This window comes from Chenopodium quinoa, unplaced genomic scaffold (genome assembly GCF_001683475.1).
Source record: "Chenopodium quinoa cultivar QQ74 unplaced genomic scaffold, ASM168347v1, whole genome shotgun sequence".
Lineage (NCBI taxonomy): Eukaryota > Viridiplantae > Streptophyta > Magnoliopsida > Caryophyllales > Amaranthaceae > Chenopodium > Chenopodium quinoa.
Window position 1 is genome coordinate 1932736 of NW_018744593.1, and position 27189 is coordinate 1959924.

At 33.3% G+C, this 27189-nt stretch overlaps 1 long non-coding RNA gene across 1 annotated transcript; it reads left to right on the top strand.

The window, feature by feature from the left end:
- The first annotated feature begins 2405 nt into the window (after positions 1-2405).
- LOC110699813 lies at positions 2406-2787 on the top strand. Its single transcript, XR_002506997.1, has 3 exons — positions 2406-2444; positions 2535-2645; positions 2753-2787. It is a non-coding gene; the product is annotated as an uncharacterized LOC110699813 (long non-coding RNA).
- The last annotated feature ends 24402 nt before the right edge of the window (positions 2788-27189 follow it).

The window sequence follows — 27189 nt, forward strand, 5'->3', positions numbered from 1 at the left end:
GGGGCTTGATACTCCGACACCTCATCACTTTCCTATTCTACAGGTGATTTTGTGCTTACTTGTTTGGATAATGATATTTGTTTTTGGATTGTGTTGTGAAATGGTTAAGTTGGCTGTGAAATGGTGTTTCTTCGCTGTGTTGAGTAGTTTGTGTTGCTTTAATTTGTTGATGTGATGTGTTGTTGTTGTCTTCTTCTCCTTCTCCTCCTCCTTCTCCTTCTCTTTCTTCTCCTTCTCCTTCTCCTCCTCCTCCTTCTCTTTCTTCTCCTTCTCCTCCTCCTCCTCCTCCTCCTCCTCCTCCTCCTCCTCCTCCTCCTCCTTCTTCTCCTTCTCCTCCTCCTCCTCCTTCTCATTCTTCTCCTTCTCCTTCTCTTTCTTCTCCTTCTCCTTCTCTCCCTTCTCCTTCTCTTTCTTCTCCTTCTCCTTCTTCTCCTTCTCCTTCTCCTTCTCTTTCTTCTCCTTCTCCTTCTCTTTCTTCTCCTTCTCCTTCTCTTTCTTCTCCTTCTCCTCCTTCTCCTTCTCCTCCTCCTCCTCCTCCTCCTTCTCTTTCTTCTCGAGGAGGCTGCAGCACAGCGAGGAGGCTGCTGTGCAGCACTGCAGCAGCACTACAGCAGCTGTGCAACCTCCTCGCTGTGCACACGCTGCCCTTCCCGCCCGGTTTTCGGTTTTTTTTTTTTTTTTGCACTTGTTTTGTTTTTTTTTTTTTTTTTTTTTTTTTTGCGCCTAAGATACTAAGTTATGAATATTTGTGGCTTGAAACAACCTAAAAAAAGCAATTTCACAAGTTTTAGGTTCATTTAGAGTGTTTACGGCTCGAAATGGCCTAAATGAGTTCTAACTTGCCCATTTTCCATGTTTTTTGCTCAATTCTTGATTTAACTCCTATGTTACACCTAATATGCTTAGCTATGAATATTTGTGGCTTGAAACAACCTAAAAAAAGAAATTTCACAAGTTTTAGGTTCATTTAGAGTGTTTTCGGCTCGAAATGGCCTAAATGAGTTCTAACTTGCCCATTTTCCATGTTTTTTGCTCAATTCTTGATTTAACTCCTATATTACACCTAATATGCTTAGATATGAATATTTGTGGCTTGAAACAACCTAAAAAAAGCAATTTCACAAGTTTTAGGTTCATTTAGAGTGTTTTCGGCTCGAAATGGCCTAAATGAGTTCTAACTTGCCCATTTTCCATGTTTTTTTGCTCAAGTCTTGATTTAACTCCTATATTACACCTAATATACTTAGTTATGAATATTTGTGGCTTGAAACAACCTAAAAAAAGCAATTTCACAAGTTTTAGGTTCATTTAGAGTGTTTTCGGCTCGAAATGGCCTAAATGAGTTCTAACTTGCCCATTTTCCATGTTTTTTGCTCAAGTCTTGATTTAACTCCTATATTACACCTAATATACTTAGTTATGAATATTTAAATGAAGTATCTTCCTAATTGGTGCAGGAAGAGACCCGTTGTGAACTTCTTCACCCGGGGGAATCATATGACGGACCTTTGAAAGTTGTTGCCTATGGTAGTGCACAACCGGCCGAACAAGGCACGGTCCATCTTCGAGCTCTTATGCCTGAGCATTATTCTGTCGGGATCCATTCTGTGGTTCCTGGGTTCGAGGAGATCTTAATACCTGTGCCCGTGGAGGAGGATGAGTTCACTACACTCTGGGCAGCAAAAGGTAGTTTTGTGCAATGGCCATCTGCTTGGATACGGTTGATGAACCAGGTAATTAAGATTTAGATTTCACGCTTTAATATTTTCTTCCCAAGAGTTGGATGGAAATCTTTTCTAACCATTTGTGTGATCTGTCTTATTAGCCATCGAGGAAAAACCAAACGCCAAAGAAGAGGGTGGAGGGGCCAAAGAACAGGAGTGAACATGGCTCGGTGAGTGGAAAGGCGTCGATGAAGAGCCCTTCACGAGGTTCAGCTACGCAAGCTACTCCATTAGTTGAAGACACGGTGCTTCAATCGCTATCTCAGGAGTTAGCTTATTTGCACGACCGTGTTTGCGTGTTGCCTAATGACAGCCCCATCCAAATCCAACTTCCTAAGGAAATGTTCCACTACGATGATGATGCAACGGCATGGCTATTCAAAGAAGATGTGAAGGAATTTCTAAGTGGTGCAATGCTTAACATTTCCCTCATTCAAATATCCATGAGGTAATTCAACTGATACTCAATTTATATTATTCAGTTTTGTGGTGTTTGTCGTTTGGTTTTCGATTAACGTTGTGATATCATGCATGCAGAGCACTCCAGGAGCAAATATGGGAGCTTGAATCTCCTTGTCAAGTTGGGTGGTTGTGCTCTGAGTAGATGTCCACTGCTAGAATCTTAGGCAACTCCGCTGACGTGTTGTACTATGCTGAACGGGGTATCAGGTAATCAGTGAGTGCGGGAGACAAGTTCATATTCGTCCCATACTATGAGGAGTACGTTTGATTATGCTAGTCAAGTTCGTTTGTTTTCCCAGTTTATTTGTTATAATAGGCTAACTATTGATTTGTTTGTCTCGTGTGTAGTTATCATTGGACCCTACTTGTGATTTGTGTTTCCAGTAACACAATCTTCTACTTTGATTCTGCTCGGTTACCTCAAGTAAGAAAGCGCCTCGTGAGGTCCATACTACAAAAGTAAGCATCTCGTTTGTTTCACTTCTGATTATTCATTTTTCATATCTTAACTCATATGTATTGATTATACTAGTCAAATTTGAACTTATTACTTTGATTTTTTGTAGTACCATGAAGAAGATAAATCCTCGATCTCCTCGAGGTCCTACATGAAAAGCACCCAAGGTAATTCACCAATGATGTTGTGATTTTCTTACTTTACAATGCTTAAGATGTTGCTTATTTGCTATGCATTTTGATTCATGTGCTTTGTTCCTCATTCTAGTGCGCACAACAGGAAAACGGAGTTGACTATGGCCTATACGTGATGAGATTCATGTATGACATAGTGATGAGTCATTGAACAGACACACGTCAGCTTGAAGAGGTATGCCATTTTGGTTGAAATTGCGTCCCAAAACCACTTACTTGCTCTTTTCTTGTAATCCCAAGCATTAGTCACCTATAACTAAGTGATAGTGACATGTTTCAACTAGTTATGAGTTCAATAGTCATGAATTGTAGAAAATAGGCATCCTAGTAGCCAAAATGGCCTTACTTGAGCCATTTTGGTTGAAATTGCGTCCCATAACTTCTTACTTGCTCTTTTCTTGTAATCTCAAGCATTATTCACCTATAACTAAGTGATAATGACATTTTTTAACTAGTTATGAGTTCAATAGACCAAAAATATAGAAAATAGGCATCCTAGTAGCCAAAATGGCCTTACTTGAGCCATTTTGCTTGAAATTGCGTCCTAAAACCACTTACTTGCTCTTTTCTTGTAATCTCAAAAATTAGTCACCTATAACTAAGTTATGATAACATGTTTTAACTAGTTATGAGTGTAATAGACAAGAATTGTAGAAAATAGGCATCCTAGTAGCCAAAATAGCCTTACTTGAGCCATTTTTTTGAAATTGCGTCCCAAAACTACTTACTTGCTCTTTTCTTGTAATCTCAAACATTAGTCACCTATAACTAAGTGATAATGACATGTTTTAACTAGTTACGAGATCAATAAACAAGAATTGTAGAAAATAGGCATCCTAGTAGCCAAAATGGCCTTACTTGAACCATTTTGCTTGAAATTGCGTCCCAAAACCACTTACTTGCTCTTTTCTTGTAATCTCAAGCATTAGTCACCTATAACTAAGTTCTAATGACATTTTTTAACTAGTTACGAGTTCAATAGATATGAATTGTAGAAAATAGGCATCCTAGTAGCCAAAATGGCCTTACTTGAGCCATTTTGGTTGAAATTGCGTCCCATAACCTCTTACTTGCTCTTTTCTTGTAATCTCAAGCATTATTCACCTATTACTAAGTGATAATGACATGTTTTAACTATTTATGAGTTCAATAGACAAGAAATATAGAAAATAGGCATCCTAGTAGCCAAAATGGCCTTACTTGAGCCATTTTGGTTGAAATTGCGTCCCAAAACCACTTACTTGCTCTTTTCTTGTAATCTCAAACATTAGTCATCTATAACTAAGTGATAATGATATGTTTTCACTAGTTATGAGTTCAATAGACAAGAATTGTAGAAAATAGGCATCCTAGTAGCCAAAATGGCCTTACTTGAGCCATTTTGTTTGAAATTGCGTCTCAAACCCACTTACTTGCTCTTTTCTTGTAATCTCAAGAATTATTCACCTATAACTAAGTGATAATGACATGTTTTAACTAGTTATGAGTTCAATAGACAAGAAATATAGAAAATAGGCATCCTAGTAGCCAAAATGGCCTTACTTGAGCCATTTTGCTTGAAATTGCGTCCCAAAACCACTTACTTGCTCTTTTCTTGTAATCTCAAGCATTATTCACCTATAACTAAGTGATAATGACATGTTTTAACTAGTTATGAGTTCAATAGACATGAATTGTAGAAAATAGGCATCCTAGTAGCCAAAATGGCCTTACTTGAGCCATTTTGCTTGAAATTGCGTCCCAAAACAACTTACTTGCTCTTTTCATGTAATCTCAAGAATTATTCACCTATAAATAAATGATAATGACATATTTTAACTAGTTATGAGTTCAATAGACATGAAATGTAGAAAATAGGCATCCTAGTAGCCAAAATGGCCTTACTTGAGCCATTTTGGTTGAAATTGCGTCCCATAACCTCTTACTTGCTCTTTTCTTGTAATCTCAAGAATTTGTCACCTATAACTAAGTGATAATGACATGTTTTAACTAGTTATGAGTTCAATAGACATGAATTGTAGAAAATAGGTATCCTAGTAGCCAAAATAGCCTTACTTGAGCCATTTTGGTTGAAATTGCGTCCTATAACCTCTTACTTGCTCTTTTCTTGTAATCTCAAGCATTAGTCACCTATAACTAAGTGATAATGACATGTTTTAACTAATTATGAGTTCAATAGACATGAATTGTAGAAAATAGGCATCCTAGTAGCCAAAATGGTCTTACTTGAGCCATTTTGGTTGAAATTGCGTCCCATAACCTCTTACTTGCTCTTTTCTTTTAATCTCAAGCATTAGTCACCTATAACTAAGTGATAATGACATGTTTTAACTAGTTATGAGTTCAATAGACATGAATTGCAGAAAATAGGCATCCTAGTAGCCAAAATGGCCTTACTTTAGCCATTTTGGTTGAAATTGCGTCCCATAACCTCTTACTTGCTCTTTTCTTTTAATCTCAAGCATTAGTCACCTATAACTAAGTGATAATGACATGTTTTAACTAGTTATGAGTTCAATAGACAAGAAATATAGAAAATAGGCATCCTATTAGCCAAAATGGCCATACTTGAGCCATTTTGCTTTAAATTGCGTCCCAAAACCACTTACTTGCTCTTTTCTTGTAATCTCAAGCATTATTCACCTATAACTAAGTTATAATGACATGTTTTACCTAGTTATGAGTTCAATAGACAAGAAATATACAAAATAGGCATCCTAGTAGCCAAAATGGCCTTACTTGAGCCATTTTGCTTGAAATTGCGTCCCAAAACCACTTACTTGCTCTTTTCTTGTAATCTCAAGAATTTGTCACCTATAACTAAGTGATAATGACATGTTTTAACTAGGTATGAGTTCAATAGACATGAATTGTAGAAAATAGGCATCCTAGTAGCCAAAATAGCCTTACTTGAGCCATTTTGGTTGAAATTGCGTCCTATAACCTCTTACTTGCTCTTTTCTTGTAATCTCAAGCATTAGTCACCTATAACTAAGTGATAATGACATGTTTTAACTAATTATGAGTTCAATAGACATGAATTGTAGAAAATAGGCATCCTAGTAGCCAAAATGGTCTTACTTGAGCCATTTTGGTTGAAATTGCGTCCCATAACCTCTTACTTGCTCTTTTCTTTTAATCTCAAGCATTAGTCACCTATAACTAAGTGATAATGACATGTTTTAACTAGTTATGAGTTCAATAGACATGAATTGTAGAAAATTGGCATCCTAGTAGCCAAAATGGCCTTACTTGAGCCATTTTGCTTGAAATTGCGTCCCAAAACAACTTACTTGCTCTTTTCATGTAATCTCAAGAATTATTAACCTATAAATAAGTGATAATGACATGTTTTAACTAGTTATGAGTTCAATAGACAAGAATTGTAGAAAATAGACATCCTAGTAGCCAAAATGGCCTTACTTGAGCCATTTTGCTTGAAATTGCGTCCCAAAACAACTTACTTGCTCTTTTATTGTAATCTCAAACATTAGTCACCTATAACTAAGTGATAATGACATGTTTTAACTAGTTATGAGTTCAATAAACAAGAATTGTAGAAAATAGGCATCCTAGTAGCCAAAATGGCCTGACTTGAGCCATTTTGCTTGAAATTGCGTCCCAAAACCACTTACTTGCTCTTTTCTTGTAATCTCAAGCATTAGTCACCTATAACTAAGTTCTAATGACATGTTTTAACTAGTTATGAGTTCAATAGACATGAATTGTAGAAAATAGGCATCCTAGTAGCCAAAATGGCCTTACTTGAGCCATTTTGGTTGAAATTGCGTCCCATAACCTCTTACTTGCTCTTTTCTTGTAATCTCAAGCATTATTCACCTATTACTAAGTGATAATGACATGTTTTAACTATTTATGAGTTCAATAGACAAGAAATATAGAAAATAGGCATCCTATTAGCCAAAATGGCCTGACTTGAGCCATTTTGCTTGAAATTGCGTCCCAAAACCACTTACTTGCTCTTTTCTTGTAATCTCAAGCATTAGTAACCTATAACTAAGTTCTAATGACATGTTTTAACTAGTTATGAGTTCAATAGACATAAATTGTAGAAAATAGGCATCCTAGTAGCCAAAATGGCCTTACTTGAGTCATTTTGGTTGAAATTGCGTCCCATAACCTCTTACTTGCTCTTTTCTTGTAATCTCAAGCATTACTCACCTATTACTAAGTGATAATGACATTTTTTAACTATTTATGAGTTCAATAGACAAGAAATATAGAAAATAGGCATCCTAGTAGCCAAAATGACCTTACTTGAGCCATTTTGCTTGAAATTGCGTCCCAAAACCACTTACTTGCTCTTTTCTTGTAATCTCAAGCATTAGTCACCTATAACTAAGTGATAATGGCATGTTTTAACTAGTAATGAGTTCAATAGACATGAATTGTAGAAAATAGGCATCCTAGTAGCCAAAATGGCCTTACTTGAGCCATTTTGGTTGAAATTGCGTCCCATAACCTCTTACTTGCTCTTTTCTTGTAATCTCAAGAATTAGTCACCTATAACTAAGTGATAATGACATTTGTTAACTAGTTATGAGTTCAATAGACAAGAATTGTAGAAAATAGGCATCCTAGTAGCCAAAATGGCCTTACTTGAGCCATTTTGCTTGAAATTGCGTCCCAAAACAATTTACTTGCTCTTTTCATGTAATCTCAAGAATTATTCACCTATAAATAAGTGATAATGACATGTTTTAACTAGTTATGAGTTCAATAGACATGAATTGTAGAAAATAGGCATCCTAGTAGCCAAATGGCCTTACTTGAGCCATTTTGGTTGAAATTGCGTCCCATAACCTCTTACTTGCTCTTTTCTTGTAATATCAAGCATTTTTCACCTATAACTAAGTGATAATGACATGTTTTAACTAGTTATGAGTTCAATAGACATGAATTGTAGAAAATAGGCATCCTAGTAGCCAAAATAGCCTTACTTGAGCCATTTTGGTTGAAATTGCGTCCTATAACCTCTTACTTGCTCTTTTCTTGTAATCTCAAGAATTATTCACCTATAACTAAGTGATAATGACATTTTTTAACTAATTATGAGTTCAATAGACATGAATTGTAGAAAATAGGCATCCTAGTAGCCAAAATGGTCTTACTTGAGCCATTTTGGTTGAAATTGCGTCCCATAACCTCTTACTTGCTCTTTTCTTTTAATCTCAAGCATTAGTCACCTATAACTAAGTGATAATGACATATTTTAACTAGTTATGAGTTCAATAGACATGAATTGTAGAAAATAGGCATCCTAGTAGCCAAAATGGCCTTACTTGAGCCATTTTGGTTCAAATTGCGTCCCATAACCTCTTATTTGCTCTTTTCTTGTAATCTCAAGCATTAGTCACCTATAACTAAGTGATAATGACATGTTTTAACTAGTTATGAGTTCAATAGACAAGAAATATAGAAAATAGGCATCCTAGTAGCCAAAATGACCTTACTTGAGCGATTTTGCTTGAAATTGCGTCCCAAAACCACTTACTTGCTCTTTTCTTGTAATCTCAAGCATTAGTCACCTATAACTAAGTGATAATGACATGTTTTAACTAGTTATGAGTTCAATAGACAAGAATTGTAGAAAATAGGCATCCTAGTAGCCAAAATGGCCTTACTTGAGCCATTTTGGTTGAAATTGCGTCTCAAAACCTCTTACTTGCTCTTTTCTTGTAATCTCAAGCATTAGTCACCTATAACTAACCCCAATTATTATTATTTCACTTCTACTAACTCACGTTTTGTGTATTCTAAGTTTTGCAAGGGGCAAACGGGACTTCCATACACGAGCGAGGAACTCCATGTAATTCGGGAGATGTTGGCGACCTACATCACATTTAATTTGTAAATATCGTCATACATATTTGTACTATATCATCTCTTCATCAATCCTAGGCTTAGCTTATTAATTATGTACTATACATGAAATATTTTTCTAATTTATATCATATCTTGCGATTGTTATTATTAATTATTTATGTTTTGTTATTAATGTTACTAATTATTGTTACTATTATCATATATAATAATAATAAGTATTATTATTATTATTATTACTATTATAATATTAATAATAATTATTATTATTATTAATATAATAATAATAATAATAATTATTATTATTATTAATAATAATATTGCAGCCAAAAAAAAAATAAAAAAAACAGGTCAATATTAATGCAGCCAAAAAAAAAATACAAAAAACAGGTCAATATTAGTGCAGCCAAAAAAAAAAAAACCAATACAGGTCATTGGCAACAGTTAACCGTTGCCAATGTTTAAAAAAAAAAAAAAAAAAAAAAAAAAAAAAAGCGCGCCATTGGCTTTGGCAACGGTTAACCGTTGCCAACTCAAGCAATTGGCAACGGTTAACCGTTGCCAATTACTTTTAAAAACAAAAAAAAAGGAGGCATGGTTAATGGCAACGGTTAACCGTTGCCAATTGGTTGAGTTGGCAACGGTTTTGAACCGTTGCCAATTTATTTGGGATTTGGCAACCCTCAAATACTCAACGGTTCAAAACCGTTGGCTTTTTGGGGGGTTTGAACCGTTGCCAAATTCCTTTTTTTCGTGTAGTGCAAGAACAGAGCAAATTTGTATCATAAACCTGCTCCAACTCTTTTTTAGAATACTTTTTTTTATAGACTTAAATAATCCTTAGTAACACTACTCGAGAAACCTCAAATCTAAGTGATATAATTAGTTTACCATATAAACAAATTAATCTAATTATATATAAGAATCTGTAATAAGTCACCAAACTTCAAATCATTAGAAGGAGAAGAGACACATAAAATCATTAAAAGGAGAAGACAAACCTGCTAAAATAATTCATGGCAGCCTGGTGACATTGTATAAAGTACTGCAGAAAAGAATGTCGAGATTCAGAGAGTGAAATATACAAAACAAATAGAGCGACTGCTATGATGGTAACCACATATTGATCCCAACTTATATAGTACTACATTACAAAATTAATATTCTAAAATATTCACCAAGACAATATTCGTAGAAATTTCACACCAAAGACCAACGAAATTTGCAATGTTCTAAAATACAAGACCTAATCAAAATGTGAACACGCTGCATACCTGTTAATACCACCATCTTATGGCCATAAAACAGAACTTGAAAACCTTTGAAAGCTACTGTTGCTTTGGCAAAAGAAAACAACATATTCGTAAAAGCGACACTAATTTCAGTTAAACACAAATTCCAACAAAGATTAACGTTGTATAATTTCAGTCAAAATAATGTCTAGGGAGATAGTAATAACAGCTCCACTTCTGGAACTCTCAAGTTGTAGTAAAACATCTCTAACAGAGCAAATTGATGAGACTAATGAACTACTTATTGAGAATTGTGTGTTTCATAAAAATGGTATGTCGAAACTGCTCCACCCTTAACCATTTTATTTTATCCTCATTATATGGAAGATATTGTGACTGATAAACAGCAGGGACACAGTCCAAGTCGGGTTAAGATAATGGTGATGCTAAGGTTTTATGTCCAAGATAAAATTCTTAGATGTAAGGTTCTTTAATTTGCAGGTATAAATTTATAGGATAATTAAGCAATAAAGAAACACTAGCCATAAAAAAATATGTCAATAGAAGCAATAGTTCAACAACAGCTACAATAGAATTAAGGCAGCATCATACAAAAAAGCTAGACATTGCAATTTCTTAAACTCTACAAAAGTAAAATAATAACAAGTGTCTAAGTTAATTAAAGAATGCATATTCTTATTCTGTCACATTATAGTTTAAATTTTAACATATACTTCATGAGCAGTAGCTTGAGATGCTGTCGTCTCACATTATCACCCAAAAACATAAACAAAATCATGAAGTTTGGTATCTTGTCCTTATTTTCCACTATAGTATCGCGATTATACACATTCAATCGTACAATCTCTTTTAGTTAGCTTGCTTTATTTCTAATTGATAAAGTGCAATGGTAGCATTAACTAATTATAGGACACTACTCATAAGTTTCACTCAAGTTTTAATCAAGTTTTTTCTCTTAGCCTGATTATTTCTCATAATAATGCTAAGGACAATTAGTGGTACCAATTCATGAGAATCTTTATAAGTGAAATGGATTTCAACTTTTGATTATATTCTTAAAGCTTAACATTCAACCTGAGTACAATATTGTACTTGGGATATTAGCTAACCATTAAATAACAGGACACTACTTATAAGCTCCACCCAAGTTTTAATTATAGTGTGCAAATTATATAAGCATTTTACATATATATTAATCTTAGATACCAAGAATCATGAAAGGCTTTTAACAAATAAACTTTCACTATTATAATGATGGCAATGCATCTAAGACTCCTAAGAGGGTATTATTATTTGCTGAACCAAACAAATAGGATATTAGTCTAAAAGTAATGCATATCATACTAGGCAATAGGTCGAGCAACAACAATAATCATACTAGGAAACAGCAAGCTAAGTAGCAAACAAACATCATTTAACAACAGTGGTTCAACGCAACAATACAACACGACACAACAACTACTATAATCAAAATTTATGCGTTGGAAAACGATATAAAACCCAACCAAAACATGTGTCATCTTCTTTTCATAGATCGATAAGAACCAAACCACTAAATAAAAAAAATATTCCTTAAGCATAATTATCAACACCAAAATTAAAATATTTCATCATTCATTTACCAATCCAAGTACATGCAATGAAATAAAAGATAATTTTTTTAGGAAAAAATAAAATAGAAGATAAATGACGCTACAAATGAGTATAAAATATAGAGTAATCTGTCACTACTTATATGATATCTCACCAAGACACCAACAAATATTCTGCCCATGAAATCACATTAACAAAAATAACACTTAGATCAACCTCTAACCAATCAGAAGTTCATCATCCAACTTCAAATGATAAGTATGTAAATCAAATATATGCTATTATAAATAAGTTAGATCAAATAAAATGAGAAATGTTAGTTGAGGAACATGATCTTGATTATGTTGAAAAACAAATTTATCATTCAATAAAAAAACTCGGTGAACCCTCTTTGATACACCTAATAATGAGATTAAAGGGAAACATTAAGCTGCTCAACAAAACTAATGTATAAAATCCAATTAAATAGAAACCCTAGTATTTAATCGAACACATAGAAGGAACTATACTTCAATAAGAAAATTCAACAAATGAACTGCAAGAAAACTTACATATTTTGCATCAAAACACCTAATAAAAACCAAATAAATAAACAATTATCAAGAATTAAACAACCAAATTACAACCTTTTTCAGAAAAATTAAAATTGTCCCGAAATCATAGTGAAGAAATCAATTAAAAGGGTTTCGAATTATCTTCGTGAAAACAAATGAGCAATTTTAGAGAATAAATAAATACGAAGTATAAATTAAGGAGGAGAGAGAAAGAGAAGAGAGTCGATATTGTTGAGCTTTCACAATAAATTAAAGTTTTAACATATGTCTACAAAACCTTGTCCTCTCATGTTATAATTCAGAGCAAAATCAAATTAGAACTTGCAATTGACCAAGACATTCATGGAACAATTGGCATATTTTACATTAATTCAGAAAATTCAATAGGCCTACATTAAGGTAATTTTTATTAACCACTAGAGTAGGCAAAATAAATCTCACATCAAACTCACAATTTCCAGAAAGAATAAAAATCTCATGACACACAGCTCAATACTCAACATTTTAATTTCTCAACCTCCCTACTAACATACAACCCCAATCCTCAAAGACAACTACATCAAAGGTTAATCATAATAACTGAAGGAGGCTTATTCACATCAAAGGAAGAAGTGCAGCTTTGGAATAGAAGATAAAATAAATGAATCATCATACAAAGTAATGTATTCTTCTATCTTAGTATTACTAAACAAATAAATTGCTAAAAAATATATACACTAAAAATTAGAAGTTGTGAAGACTCAAAACTGCTATTCACAAATAAATTAACTAACCAATAAGCTTTCCTGACTTCCACAATGAGTATCAGAACCCCAAGGGTCAATTCTGCACCAATACCAAAAGAAAAAAAAAATCAGAATTTATAGATAAACCAATTTGATATTAAAAAAAAAAAAAAAAAACTGATTAAATTGAGGAATCAAAATTTATACGGGAAAACATAAATGAACAGTAATAAGCTATTAACCTTTATTTTTAGTGAAATAAGCAAGCCTTGATGGAAATTGCAAGAAAACAGATCATATATATATATATATATAGTCGGAACTTCAGTTCAAAAATCATTGTATAAATTTACATTTCAGTTACAAACTCTACATCTTATTTACTTGGATTTTAATTATTTTGAATTGATAGCACCAAATGAATAAAAGCAATTTGAAAGAATTGTAATAAATTTGTTAGCAATAATTGCATACTCAATTACACTATATTTAGGGAGAATTAATGGGTCTTTATAATCGCCTACCTCAACGGAAAACTTATGACGGTGTGCCGTCATGGTGGCAGTAATTAAACTGGTGATTTTAAACCACTAATCAGAAATCAAACCCTCTTCAAAAACTTATTGTAACTGCAATTTTCATCATCATATACGTATGATGATTGATTGCTGGTTGCTTCATCCGCACCATGTGCGTTTCATCATCCTTTTGAAGCTGAGAACATGCAATTCTATGATCCACAATTTTATTTATTTTTTTCTTGGTAATAATACAATGAATTAATATTTCGACAGGTGTAATAAACTCTAAAGTACATTGACTGCATGACCTACATTGCTTTAGTTTATTGGGTTTTTACCACTTTATTTGTAGATATAGTTGTATTCATTTAAATATATGACATAAATTCAGTATTGGCTAAGATGGTTAGGAGTTTTATACAGTGTTCGAAACCTAGCAATTTTTTTATTTATTTTTATTTTTTTTTATTTTTAATAATAGTGGAATAATGCTTTGTTAAGTGGTGATGACACATTGTTAAGTGTTGATGTGGCCCTATGGTAGTTGAGTAAGGATGACGTGGCGCATAAAGAGGGGGGGATGACGTGGCACATAGACATTTGTAGGAACACTTTTTAATATATAAGTATAGATATAGATATAGAGTAGCTTTTAGGTTTGTTCTACGCACGGGCTGTGTATAAGTTATTATTTATGCTACAAAAATCATTTACGAAAATAACTTTTATAATCTTGTAACATTACGCATGCATGGTAATTATAGAAAATAAGATAACTAAAGACCAAATTCTTGTTATAAATTTACATATTATATCAAGTATGAAATTAAAATCTATTTCTAATAGAGAACATTTAGTATCTTGAAAGTATGCATGGTCTTACAACATGCAAGCAATGCCATACATATGGGTTTTCCAAATATTCTTACACCTTTTCCTTTTCTTGCCATTCAACTTTTCCTTCTTTGAGCTTTAAGTTATCTCCTTTCAATCACCATCTTCATCGTTGCACAAATTTTGCACAACATATTTTTTAGAGATATTTTTATGTCAATTTTATTAGGGGAATTTAGATGATGTAAAAAATGCTTAATTAGAAATTTATATTAGGAGAGAAAATATGGGTAGATGATAAAGAATCAATGAATTAATTAACACATTCAACTAAATTGAATTTGAAAGATGGAGAGAGAAGAGGAAAAGATTAAGAGATTCAATATGTTGAATTAAAGAAGAGGTTACAAAATTTTTAGAGTTATTGATATATAAATGGATCAGAAGATGGAAAAGTTCTACAATAACTAATGACATATAAAGAAGGCTAATAAAAGAAAAAGATTATAAAGAAATGTAAAAGAAAATGACACGTGGGAAGATATTAAAACGAAATGTAGAAAGAAAGGAGGAAATGTGGCAAATGGGATTTGTGTTTTTAAATACTTAAGTATAGATAATAATAATAATAATAATAATAATAATAATAGTAATAATAATAGTAATAATAATAGTAATAACAATAGTAAAAATAATAGTAATAGTAATAGTAATAATAATAATAATAATAATAATAATAATAATAACTAGTTCGGAACCCACGCCATGCACGATTTTCCAATAGTATTTCATTATTCGTTTATTAGAAAATATAAAAAACAAAATCATTGCAAGTAAAATAAATATATTTATGTGATATACCATAAGATGTATGTCAATGTCTAATTTTGTAATACAAGTAATGTGGGATGGAAGGAATAGTAATATTTTAGTACTAATATGAAGTGTTAAAAACTACTCACTATTCATGTTATTTTTGTTGATAAAAAAATTGTAATAATACTTTTGATAATATCTACGTAAAATTTTTTATATAGTATTATATACGTAACATTTTTTTTATTCTTTACCACTATTTTTTTTATCTAATTAAATAATTTGAATTATTCTTGTTGTGCATCATTCCCTAAATATAAGGCCAAAACTTCTTCCTGAAATATAGTAACAAACTTCTTTCAACCAAAAAAAAAAAAGGTAACAAAATTTTTTGGCGAGAAATTTTTTTCTATGGTGATGACACGTGTATTTTAGGGATAATTATGGGGATTACTTTGGTATATAAGTATAGATAAGTATAGATCGCGATAATCACATTTGATCTTGTAAAATGAAAAAAATAAAGACTACTTGATTTAATCCCAATCTAAATTGGAATTAGAAGGGGAAAACCTATAAAATTAATTACTTAAGAGAAAAAAATAATAAGAATAATTAAAAAAGAATAGCAAATATCTATCGTGGCATATTCACCACAACAAAATATTGTAGCGGAAAGAAAGAATAGGACTCTAGAAGAAATGGTTAATTCCATGTTATCCTATTCGGGATTAGGTGATGGATTTTAGGGAGAAACAATATTAACATAGGAGAAGTATGAGGGCAAGGAAAGAAAAATCTTTTGGCCCGGACTTTCATGTGTACTTGGTTGAGGGATCAAGGAATTTTGTTTCGACACAATTTCCATACAGATGATCCTTTAACATTTGACGAGGCTATGAGGTCTCGTGATGCTCCATTTTTGAAAGAAGCTATTAATGATGAGATGGAATCCATCATGAGAAATAATACTTGGGTGTCAGCTAATTTACCACCAAAATGTAATCTAATAGGATGCAAATGGATCTTCAAAAAAAAGTTAAGGATTGACAGAACTTTTGTAAAGTTCAATGCCTGGTTAGTGGCACAAGGTTTTACACAAAAACTTGATATCAATTATTGTAATACATATGCATCGGTAGCTAGAATCTCAACTATAAGGTTGTTGATAGCACTTGCGGCTATCGATAATTTTGTGATCTATCAAATGGATGTCAAGACCACATTCTTGAATGGAGATCTAGAGGAAGAAGTTTACATGCGACAACCGAAAGGGGTTGTTGTGGAAGGTCAAGAAGGAAAAGTTTGCAAGCTGATTAAGTCTTTGTATGGGCTAAAACAAGCACCTAAGTAATGGCATCAAAAGTTTGTTGAGGTTGTGTTGTATAATGGTTTCAAGTTGAACAATTCAGACAAATGTATATATAGAAAATTTGAAGACAACGATCAAGGTGTCATAATTTGTCTATATGTAGATGACATGTTGATCTTTGGAATAGATTAGTCACAATTAAGTTGAGAAGACAAAATCCTTCCTTAATTCTTTGTTTTCCATAAAAGACATGGGAGAAGCAGATGTCATCTTAGGCATAAGTATTAAGACGGGAAAAGGAAAGTTGATCGTGTCACAATCTCATTACATTGAGAAAATGCTCAAGAAATTTAATGTCAGTGATGACTCTACTTCTCTTTATTCAACGCCTATGGATCCTAGCATAAAGTTGATACCTAATGAAGGTAATGCAGTTTCACAACTTGAATATGCTAAAGTAATAGGTTTTTTTATGTATGCCATGACATGTACTAGGTCGGATATTGCTTATGCAGTTGGTCAACTAAGTAGGTACACTAGTAATGTAACACCCCAATAATTCTCTCTTTAAACCTGTAAATACCTTTAATAAAATGTAAGAGAATTACTGCTATGCTACCGCCGCATTTTCAAACGTTAAGTCTAATTCAGAATTTAGTAGCTGAAAAACTAACTAATAAACATTTTCAAACCAATGAACAAAAACAAATTAAGTCTTACAAGTTGGAACCATTAAGGCCCTTATTCAAAACCCAACTAATAAAGTAGTAAATAAATCAACCAAATTTTAAATAAATTCGAGACTCATGAAAAGAGTTAAACTACAAATAATAACCAACAATCCACTCAAATTCCCACCACCTTGATGCAAGTCCAAACTATGCAAACACCTGTGATAAGTCTGCTCCCCAATATTACAAGTGTAAAGATTGGATCATTACAGGGTCATTGAAAGGCGAAGGCCATGACCAAGAAAAAGACACACAAAAACACGTAATCAGCAACGCTAAGTACAAACAAGCTACGAAGTTTAATTACAAATCAAACGCATAATTCAACTATTAACATTACTAAGACCTCGCTAATTAATATTGATTATTTTATTTCATTTTATTCATTGGATTAAGCAATAAACAAGGTTGTCTCCCTGTAGGGAATTTTTCAAACTCAACTTTGAGCCCTACTGTGATCATGCCTTTAGGAATGGTGGCGTCCAAAGGGAAAGCATCTAGAGATAAAAGAGTCGCCAACAAGTTTTAGGAACTTGTAAACCGTTCACGGGTGTGAAAGTTACACCCCATTCACGATCACGGAGATCGCTAACTCCATAGTGGTCCAGAACGTTAACCATGACTGGATATTCGGGGATGATGGTACGAATCCAACCTAAAAATGATTGAACCCGCCCTAAATTGGCCTCTACTTAATTCTTATGATATTAATGTGCGCTTTTCGATCAACATACATACATTAAATTAATCCTAAGCATATTTAATCTACGTTTGTTGATTATTAATGCACAAATAAATCTAATATTATTGGTGATCACTTGAATTAAAATCATATTAGCATAAAATCAAGGATATTTTGGATTTTAACACCTGACAAAAGGCTGAAAATGGTTTTTAACACCCCCCAAAAAAAAACTTTTATTTTAACACCTCCCAAAAATATAAAAGTTGGAAGTTAACACCAGTTAACGATTTCCGTCACGGAAATTTAACGTGGGTCCCACAAATTGGCTTCAACTTCAATTTTCACCCAGCAAAACACGAAACTTCCTCTCTGAACCTTCATTTCATTGATTTTATCCATTACAGATTTTTGGTGCTCATAATTTACAGATTTACAGATTTTTGGTGCTCATAAATCAAACCATACAAAAAATAAATAAAAATTCAACACCGGTTCATCTTCTCCTTCGTTGGAGAACAAAGCGACTGAGAACTTCCATTTTTTTTACCACCAATTCCGCCGCCCATAAAGGGCCCTGTACGGCTACTGACCAAGCCTTCGCAGCCAGCAAACATGTTAACTGGGGACCGGCCACCAAAATTAAATCAACCACCCAAGAAACCAACCTTGCCCCATCCCGTTAGCCACCCAGCTCCCTCCCCCGACCGACGACCGGCGAACCCATCCCACCCCTTTTCCCCACAAACGCAACCCAACCCTCTCCCTTTTCCCCTGCTGCCCCGACCCAAGCCACCACACCGAAACCACAATCAAAGATCTGAATCGCCGCAACCACCACCACTACCACCACTCTTCTGCAACACTTTGCTCCAAACCCTAACGAATCGACCCGCCTTAACCTTTTCGGCCACCCTAACCCCTAAACCACCACACCGTAACTTTTTTCGGCAAACTTAAATTGATTTCTAGACGAGGTTCGATGGATCTGCGATTTGCTCTGATTTCGGGAATTGATGTTGGGAATTGATTTTTTGCGGTTTGAGTGAGGAGGTGGCTGCAGGGGTTGCGATTGTGGGCTGGTATTTGGAGAGGAGCTGATTTGGTTGCGAGAACGGGGAAAGGGAAGGGGGGTGGGTTCGGTTGGCAGCGTAGGGGTGGGGGAAAGGGAGGGGGGAGGGAAGGGGTGGCAGTTGAGGGGAGGGTGGGCAAGAACGAAGGAAAGAGTTTGGGATGGCAGCCATGAAGATGAAGGGAGGAAGAAGACGAAGAAAAGATGAAGGGAGGAATAAGAAGAAAAAATGGGATGGCAGCCACGAAGGTGGGTTTCGTAAAAAATTGAAAACGAAGGAGAGTTGAAGCCAATTTATGGGACCCACGTTAAATTTCCGTGACGGAAATCGTTAACTGGTGTTAACTTCCAACTTTTATATTTTTGGGAGGTGTTAAAATAAAAGTTTTTTTTTGGGGGGTGTTAAAAACCATTTTCAGCCTTTTGTCAGGTGTTAAAATCCAAAATATCCTAAAATCAAATTATTAATTATCTTATTAGGCGTGATTTCAAGTACAAATTCCCTTTAAACCCGCAAAACGAAGCGTGATCAAGTAATAACAATAATCATGAATAATCAAGCAATGTAATAATTGACACACCAATCATCATCAACATTATCAAAACATGATTAATAGCAAGATCCTAAGCATGGTACTAAACGGATTAATAACAGATCCTAGCATGTCACTAATAACAAAGATCAAAGCTTTGGCCTAAACATGATACTAGAAACCAAAATCAATATCCTAACATGATACTAGGATCAAAATCAACATCCTAACACGATACTAGGAATTAACATGATTTTTAAATCAAAAGAATAATTAAGTAATCGAATTACTTACTTTGTTGCCTCGTATCTCTTTCTATCAAAACAATACACACGTTAGTAAAGTACAAGAAAGATTAAATCAAATAAATAAATCAAATAAGAATTAAAATATAGATTTGGGGCCAAATCCTCAGAACTATCAACCTTTCACGTCGAGGTCGAAAGCAACGTCAAGGAGGGCAAGGAGTATTCAAAGCTCGTGAAGGAGGTATGATGTTTGATTAGGGAAAAGTATCAAGGTTGTGTATTAGGACGTGTTTAGGCTAGGCTAAGAAAAGAATCAAGAGAGAAAGAGAGAGTATTAGAGAGGGGATAATATGATGATTATTGGTGCTTGAAAACGGGGTGAACGACCTTTGTTTATAAGGAAAAAAGAGGGTCGAAGGATCAGAAAAGAGTCAGAATCTGACTCAGAGTAAAACGCTTCTCATCGTGGTGCGACAGCTTTGTTGTGGCACTATAGGTCTATCACAGCGTGACAGATTTGTCGCGGCGCGATGATGCTGTCGCTCAGCGATGGTTTTGGAAAGATAGAATTCGTACGGAATTCGATTTCCAATCAGATTGGGTTAACCAAATTTCCGTAAGTATTCTATTTTTATTGGGATTAAGATCATTGAAAAACAAATGTTTTATCCGATGTAAAATTCTTAAATTCTTATCTTTTCGAAAACAAGATAAATTAGAACCTTCTAGAGGATTCTAGAAGATCACAATAAATCCTAATGGATTTAGGATAAAAAACAACCTTCTAGATGATTCTAGAAACTTGTAATAAATCCTAATTGGTTTGGGAATGAAGTTAAGGTAAATGGACCCTCCACATGATCATTGGGTTGCAAGTAAGGCTTGGTTCGGGCTCGATTTAGTATTTTGGCCATAACTTTTTCGTTATAAGTCGGATTTGGACTTATTGTTGGAAATTTCTTTTCAAACCCCATCCAACTACATAATAACTGGACCAGTATTGTGGGCCAAAATAGACTGATTTGGATTTTTTTTATAAAGAGGAAACGAAATGAATGATTTTCAAAGATACGAAATGAATGATTTTCGACTAAAACATTTAAGGAAAGGTTATAAGTGGTCAAGGCTAAAGGGAAATTCACGACACTCTTCAACTCTTCACCTAACTCGATAATCAAAGACGTGAAAGGTATTCATCACTAGGTTTAGTTTTTTGGGGAGACACAATTAGGTGTCTACACTCCCCATGCTCCAATTTGGAATATCAATAAAAGAAAAACCTCATGCCTCTTTTCGAAAACATCAATAAACAACCAATGGCAGACGAGCGTGACTCCATGGCCATAGCTAGTATGAGATCTCATCTAACTCCTTATATTTTTAAAAATTATTTGAAAACAAGAGAATCGTAGATCAGGCGGCCTCTAGAAAAGTGCACGGCTAATACCTCGTGTACCCCAACCCCTGTTTGGCAATACTCTAGATGTGCACAAATCCAGAGTTTTATTGCTCATCCATCTTACACTTTACGCGATTTACAGGTTTACATTTGGTGGTGACTCATTCACAAAAACAATGCAACCAATCAACATTGATCATTCAAGCAATTCAAATTTCCAATTCCATTCTTCAATTATTAGTGACAAACAATTTTTAGTGTTGAATCCCTTAAACTACCTCGGTGTATATACACCTTAAGTGCATAAGGCACCTCAAATCCTCAACCTCGTTATTTAAGACTTTAATTCTCCCTTTACTCATTCCATTTCAATAATCATGAGCGAGTAATAAAAATAATTCATTCCACATATTCACGTACCTTTGCCTCTAAGCTCACCTTGCAAGTTAATGCAATAAGTAATACTTACAAGATAAATCAATACGCATATAAACATCCACATGATTACATCTCATACATGAATCAAAACTGTTCATCACATTAATCACCAATCGAATTTGCTACCATACAATTTCAACCAACCACAAGTTTCCTAACATGATTCTAAATTTTCCAAATCCTTAAACATGCTCCTAAAGTCAAGGTTTTTCGTATCCTTGTACGTACCTTGAGTAAATGAATTGGTTGGCCACTATAGAAACTAGAAATAGCCTTCTACGAAGTCCTCTCCTAGACCAAACAACAATAATTCAATCAATACCCAAGCAATTAAATTTACAGCAATACTAACTTACTTTAAAACCTTCAAAAACCAATTAAACAACACTTTAAAACCTTTCCTTTAACTAAAATTAAAAGCTTATATATTGTTCTTTAAGTTTCCTATATAAAAACCTTAAACTACATCCTTATACATGAAATTACAGCAAGTTTAAAGCTTTATAAAAATCTGAAAATTTACTTTATACACAAAATCTTAAATTTATAGTAATATTTGAAATTATCTACATTGTAGATTAAGCTAGTAGGCTTTAAACCCAAAAATTCACCAATTCAATGTAATTAGAGGCTTCAAAATAATCAACAAAAATTTGAAAATTAGTTTTAATCACCAAAAATATAATTTTAACATAATATAATCACTATATATATAAGTAACTTGACTAACACGTTTCTAAGCCCTAAAATCATGAAAACCAAGATTTAAACCCTTAATTCTTAATTAAACCAAATCTGAAATTTTAGTCACTATATTAAACATAATAAAATTTAGAAATTTGTAGTCTTTTAGGGTGATTAAACATTATTAAACAATAATAATAACAATTCAAAAACAAAATCTTAATAAAGATTAAAACTTAAAACATTTTAGCAAAAGAAAGAACAAAGGAGGGAAGAGAAAGGGGCTAACTGGTCGTTGGTGGTGTCCTGGGCTGCACGGCAGCAGGCGGTCACCGATGTGAGGTGCGTCGGTGGCTAGTGTAGCAGTGGCAGAATTTTATTTTTGTTGTTGTATGCGTGAACTAGGGAAACAATAAGGAAGGTAGTAGCAGCAAATTATAAGGGAGGAGGGAGTATTATACGTGGGTTTTTGGTGGGGGAAATAAGGAGTAAGTTTGAGCTTTTATAATAATAGAGATATGGGATTAAGAGTTTATTGTTTCCTAGTTTTAGTAGAGTTAGGATGATGGTGATGGGCCCAAAGTGGGTAACTATACTCTTGAAATCCTTTTTGCTACAGGAAAAGGTTTTAAAATTTGATAGTGAAGAAGCATTACTATTAAAATATAAGTTACTATCATTATTTTATTAAATCCTTCCAAAAATATTAATATAAGTATAAAATTATTATAAAATATTTATATATGCATATAAGGAAATATAAATATAATTATAATTTACTCAAAAATATGGGGGATTACAAGTAATCATAGTGGATATCCTTTGGTTGTAGAAGGATATTCGGATGCAAGTTGGATCTTTAATAAAGATCATTCCTCCACAAGTGGATGGGTTTTCCTATATGGGAGAGTGCTATCTCATGGGCTTTTAAGAAGCAACCTTGCATTGCGGACTCCACAATGACATCGGAAATCGTTGCTTTGCATTCGACTGGTAAAGAAGCTGAATGGTTGAAGGATCTCATGTTTGAGATACCTTTGTTGCCAAAATCGATTTCACCAATTGATAAATTTGATATCAATGCTACTTTGGCAAAGGCATATAGCCAGGTTTATAATGGTAAGTCAAGAAACATTTACGGCATAGTTACATTCAAGGACTTATCAAGGATAGTGTGATCACTATTGATTATGTTCGAACAAATCTCAATCTCGCTGACTGATTGTTTCACAAAGGCATTGGCAAGAGATGCTAACAATAGGATGGCAATTGATTTAGGATTGGAGCCTTAAATAAATACAAGTGAGGGAGTCTTAACTTAATGCCTAACAAGACGTTGGGTCTTAAGTTCAATAAGATTAACTCTCTCATTTTGCTAATTGGGAACTTGTTTATTCATCCAAGGTAAAGTTCCAGATTTCTGTTATGTAAAAAAGGTTTTGTCTTCTCAACTTGTGACAAATCCGTTCCAAAGATAAACATGTCATCTACATATAGACAAATTATGACACCTTGATCGTTGTCATCAAATTTTCTATATATACACTTGTCTGAATTGTTCAACTTAAACCCATTAGACAGCACAACCTCATCAAACTTTTGATGCCATTGCTTAGGTTCTTGCTTAATCCCATAAAAAGATTTAATCAACTTGCAAACTTTACCCTCATGTCCTTCCACAACAAACCCTTCCGGTTGTCGCATGTAAACCTCTTCCTCTAAATCTCCATTCAAGAATGCGGTCTTGACATCCATTTGATGGATCAAAAGACCATGGATAGCCGCAAGTGATATCAACAACCTTGTAGTAGTTGAGATTCTAGCTACCGGTGCATATATATAAAAATAATGGATACCAGGTTTTTGTGTAAAACCTTGTGCCACTAACCGGGCTTTGAACTTTTCAACAGTTCCGTCAATCCTCAACATCTCTTTGAAGATCCATTTGCATCCTATTGGTTTACATTTTGGTGGTAAATTAGCTAACACCCAAGTATTATTTCCCATGATGGATTCCATCTCATCATTAATAGCTTCTTTCCAAAATGGAGCGTCACGAGACCTCATAGCCTCATCAAATGTCAGAGGATCATATTCCACATTAAAACTGTATGGAAATTGTGTCGATCAAAACAGAATTCTTGCTCCCTCAACCGAGTACACATGAAAGTCCGGGCCAAAAAAAATTTCTTTCCTTGCCCTTTTACTTCTCCTAGGTTGAGATTATGATGTTGATGCTTCCTATAAATGAGTTTGGTCATCTATCTCTTGATCAAATTGAATTTGGTCAAAACTTTGAGCATCAGTATTTGGAGTTATATCCTTTGGTCTAGGAATTGATGAATATTTATTTTCATCAAACAATGCATTTCTAGACTCAATGGTGGTATGAACCAGATTGTTGGGGAGTTTACTAGAACGAGGGTCACGAAGATGATCAGAATACGAACAACAATCAAAACTTTTGATGCGCGAACGATATCACTTTCCCAAACGTAATATTTCGACCCTAACCTATTACCCGGGTATCACGAAATTACTTAGCAGATACAACGAAGACAACTGCAATTATGTGTAGTATAAAAGCAATTAAATGTAAACCAGTGTTTTTATTTGTGATGATAAAAAACTGATCTATGCCAAAATGACAAGACAAAAATAATATTTCATGTATATCCATTCATCATATGAAGAGTTGCTGATGTGGCGTGATTCTAGTGCGAGAATGGATACACGTGGCACATTGATATTTTTAGGAACGCTTTTTAATATATAATAATAATAAGTATAGATCGCGATAATCACATTTGATCTTGTAAAACGAAAAAAATAAAGACTACTTGATTTAATCTCAATCTAAATTTGAATTAGAAGGGGAAAACCTATAAAAGTAATTTCTTAAGAGAAATAATAATAAGAATAATTAAAAAAAAAGCAAATATATACTTAAATTATACTACCTTCGTTTTTTTAATAGACATGTTTTGAATTTAACACTATTCACACACTCCCCTTTGACCGTGTTTTGTGCTTTATATGTAATGAAAAATATAGTCATGTGGGATCTTGTTAGATTCATCACGACATATATTTTCAAAATATCAAAATTTCATAATTTTTGCTTATCGGTAATTAAAGATATGAATGGTTGAAGTTGTGCATTGGTAAACGTAACTAAAGAAACGTGTCAACTAAAAAGAAATGGAGGAAATATATGATTAAAAATAAGTTTCATCAATGGTAAAAATAATATTAGTGACTAAACAAATATATCAAATAAAAATGAGTTGTTTCAGTTTCGATGATAAAATATAATGCTCCATATATGTAGGTACTCTTTACCATTGAACCTTTTGATATAATATTGACATCGTTGAATTATTTCAATGACATTTATGGTGGATAGAGTTCATTGCTAAAACTTGAAAGAAAAGAGAGGGATGGTGAAGTGTTGTGGAAGAAGATCAAGGAAGTTAGTCAACTATATATACATAGAGATTATGGGATATTAAATGACATATTGGTTTAAATTTAGTATTTTAGGTTTATTAGTAGATGAAAAAACTATATATTTTTTTCTTTTCATATTCTAAGTTATAAATTGTACTTCGTAATATTTATATGTAATGTGCACTAATTAGTACATTTTTTAAAAAAATTTTATGGTGAAAATGAAACAATTCAATTTCTTACTTAATTTTGCAAGTTACGGAATACATAAAGACTTTATCATTACATGTAGCCTTTATAAAATGAAATAATAAAGGAGGTGACATGTGGCATGAGTGATTTATTTTTAAAAGGTGTGGCACGTGGCATGAGTGGTTTATGTTTTTATATACTAAAGATAGATAAAGTAGTGTAGAAGATTGGTTGTACAAAAAAAAAAGTATTTATATGGTGTATCTAATTAAAAAAAATGAAGTATAATTGGTTGTATTAGGCAATTAAATTGTTAAGCACTATATGTTAATACTTTTTTGACTAAAAAAACCCTAACCTTGAACAATTATCTATTTTCTCTCTTCAAACCTAACCATCATAGTTTTCCTAAAAAAAATATAACCATCATAGTTAAACATTGCGGCTGCCATCGATTGTAGCCCCAGTTATTTGCAAATGATGAGTATTAAATTATTTGTAGAGACATAAAAAATTCTAGGTAGTAAAATAAATCAATTCATTGATAAAAAGCCATATAACATCTACAAATGAAATACTACCTCCTTTTTTTTAGTTGACACGTTTTGAGCACTATTCACATACTCCCTTTGACCGTGTTTTGTGATTTATACGTAATGAAAAATATAGTCATGTAGGTCTTGTTAGATTCGTCACGATGTATATTTTCAAAATATCAACTTTTTATAATTTTGGTAACCGATAATTAAAGATATTAAGGATTGAATTTGTGCATTGGCAAACGTGACTAAAGAAACATGTCAACTAAAAAAATATGGAGGAAGTTTATATTTAACAAATACAAAGGTTTCCTTCATTATTAAAGTTACAATCGGTGAATAGATTTTACATTATGATACATCCCTTGGTGTACATATTATTTAGTTCGAGTAGCAGTTTTTTAAGCAATTGCTGAAATTCATAAAATACTTTTGACTTTTTTTTTTTTGGGGTTTTGGACAAAGTGGAAAAAGAGGTTAACCTCTACCAACTCGACACCATAACTAATACACTGGAAATTGGCCATTAAAACCTGTAGTTTTAAACGACACTTTTGGTGAGCAATCCCAATTATTTGTGCTTCATGCTATCTCGTATCAATCGAAAAACAAAATCGAGTTAGAAACCCACTTCCTATCATTGAGACTTTATTTCTTATCATGTTAGTTGTTTGGTCTAGGAAATTCTTAGTGTTGTGGTTTTGAAAGAAGGAAATATTGAGTTCCCATTCTATCACCCATGTATGTTCATGATTTATCCTTGTTATCGATTATTTGATTTAATTTGGTACCACGGCTGCGCCGGAATTTCATTTTCAAGTCAATGATTTGCATCATGACACACCATATTTGTTCCATTGATTATAAGATCAACTTTTCGATTTTATTGTTCTCTTATTTTTGTAGCCTTGAAAACACCTTATTTTACAACA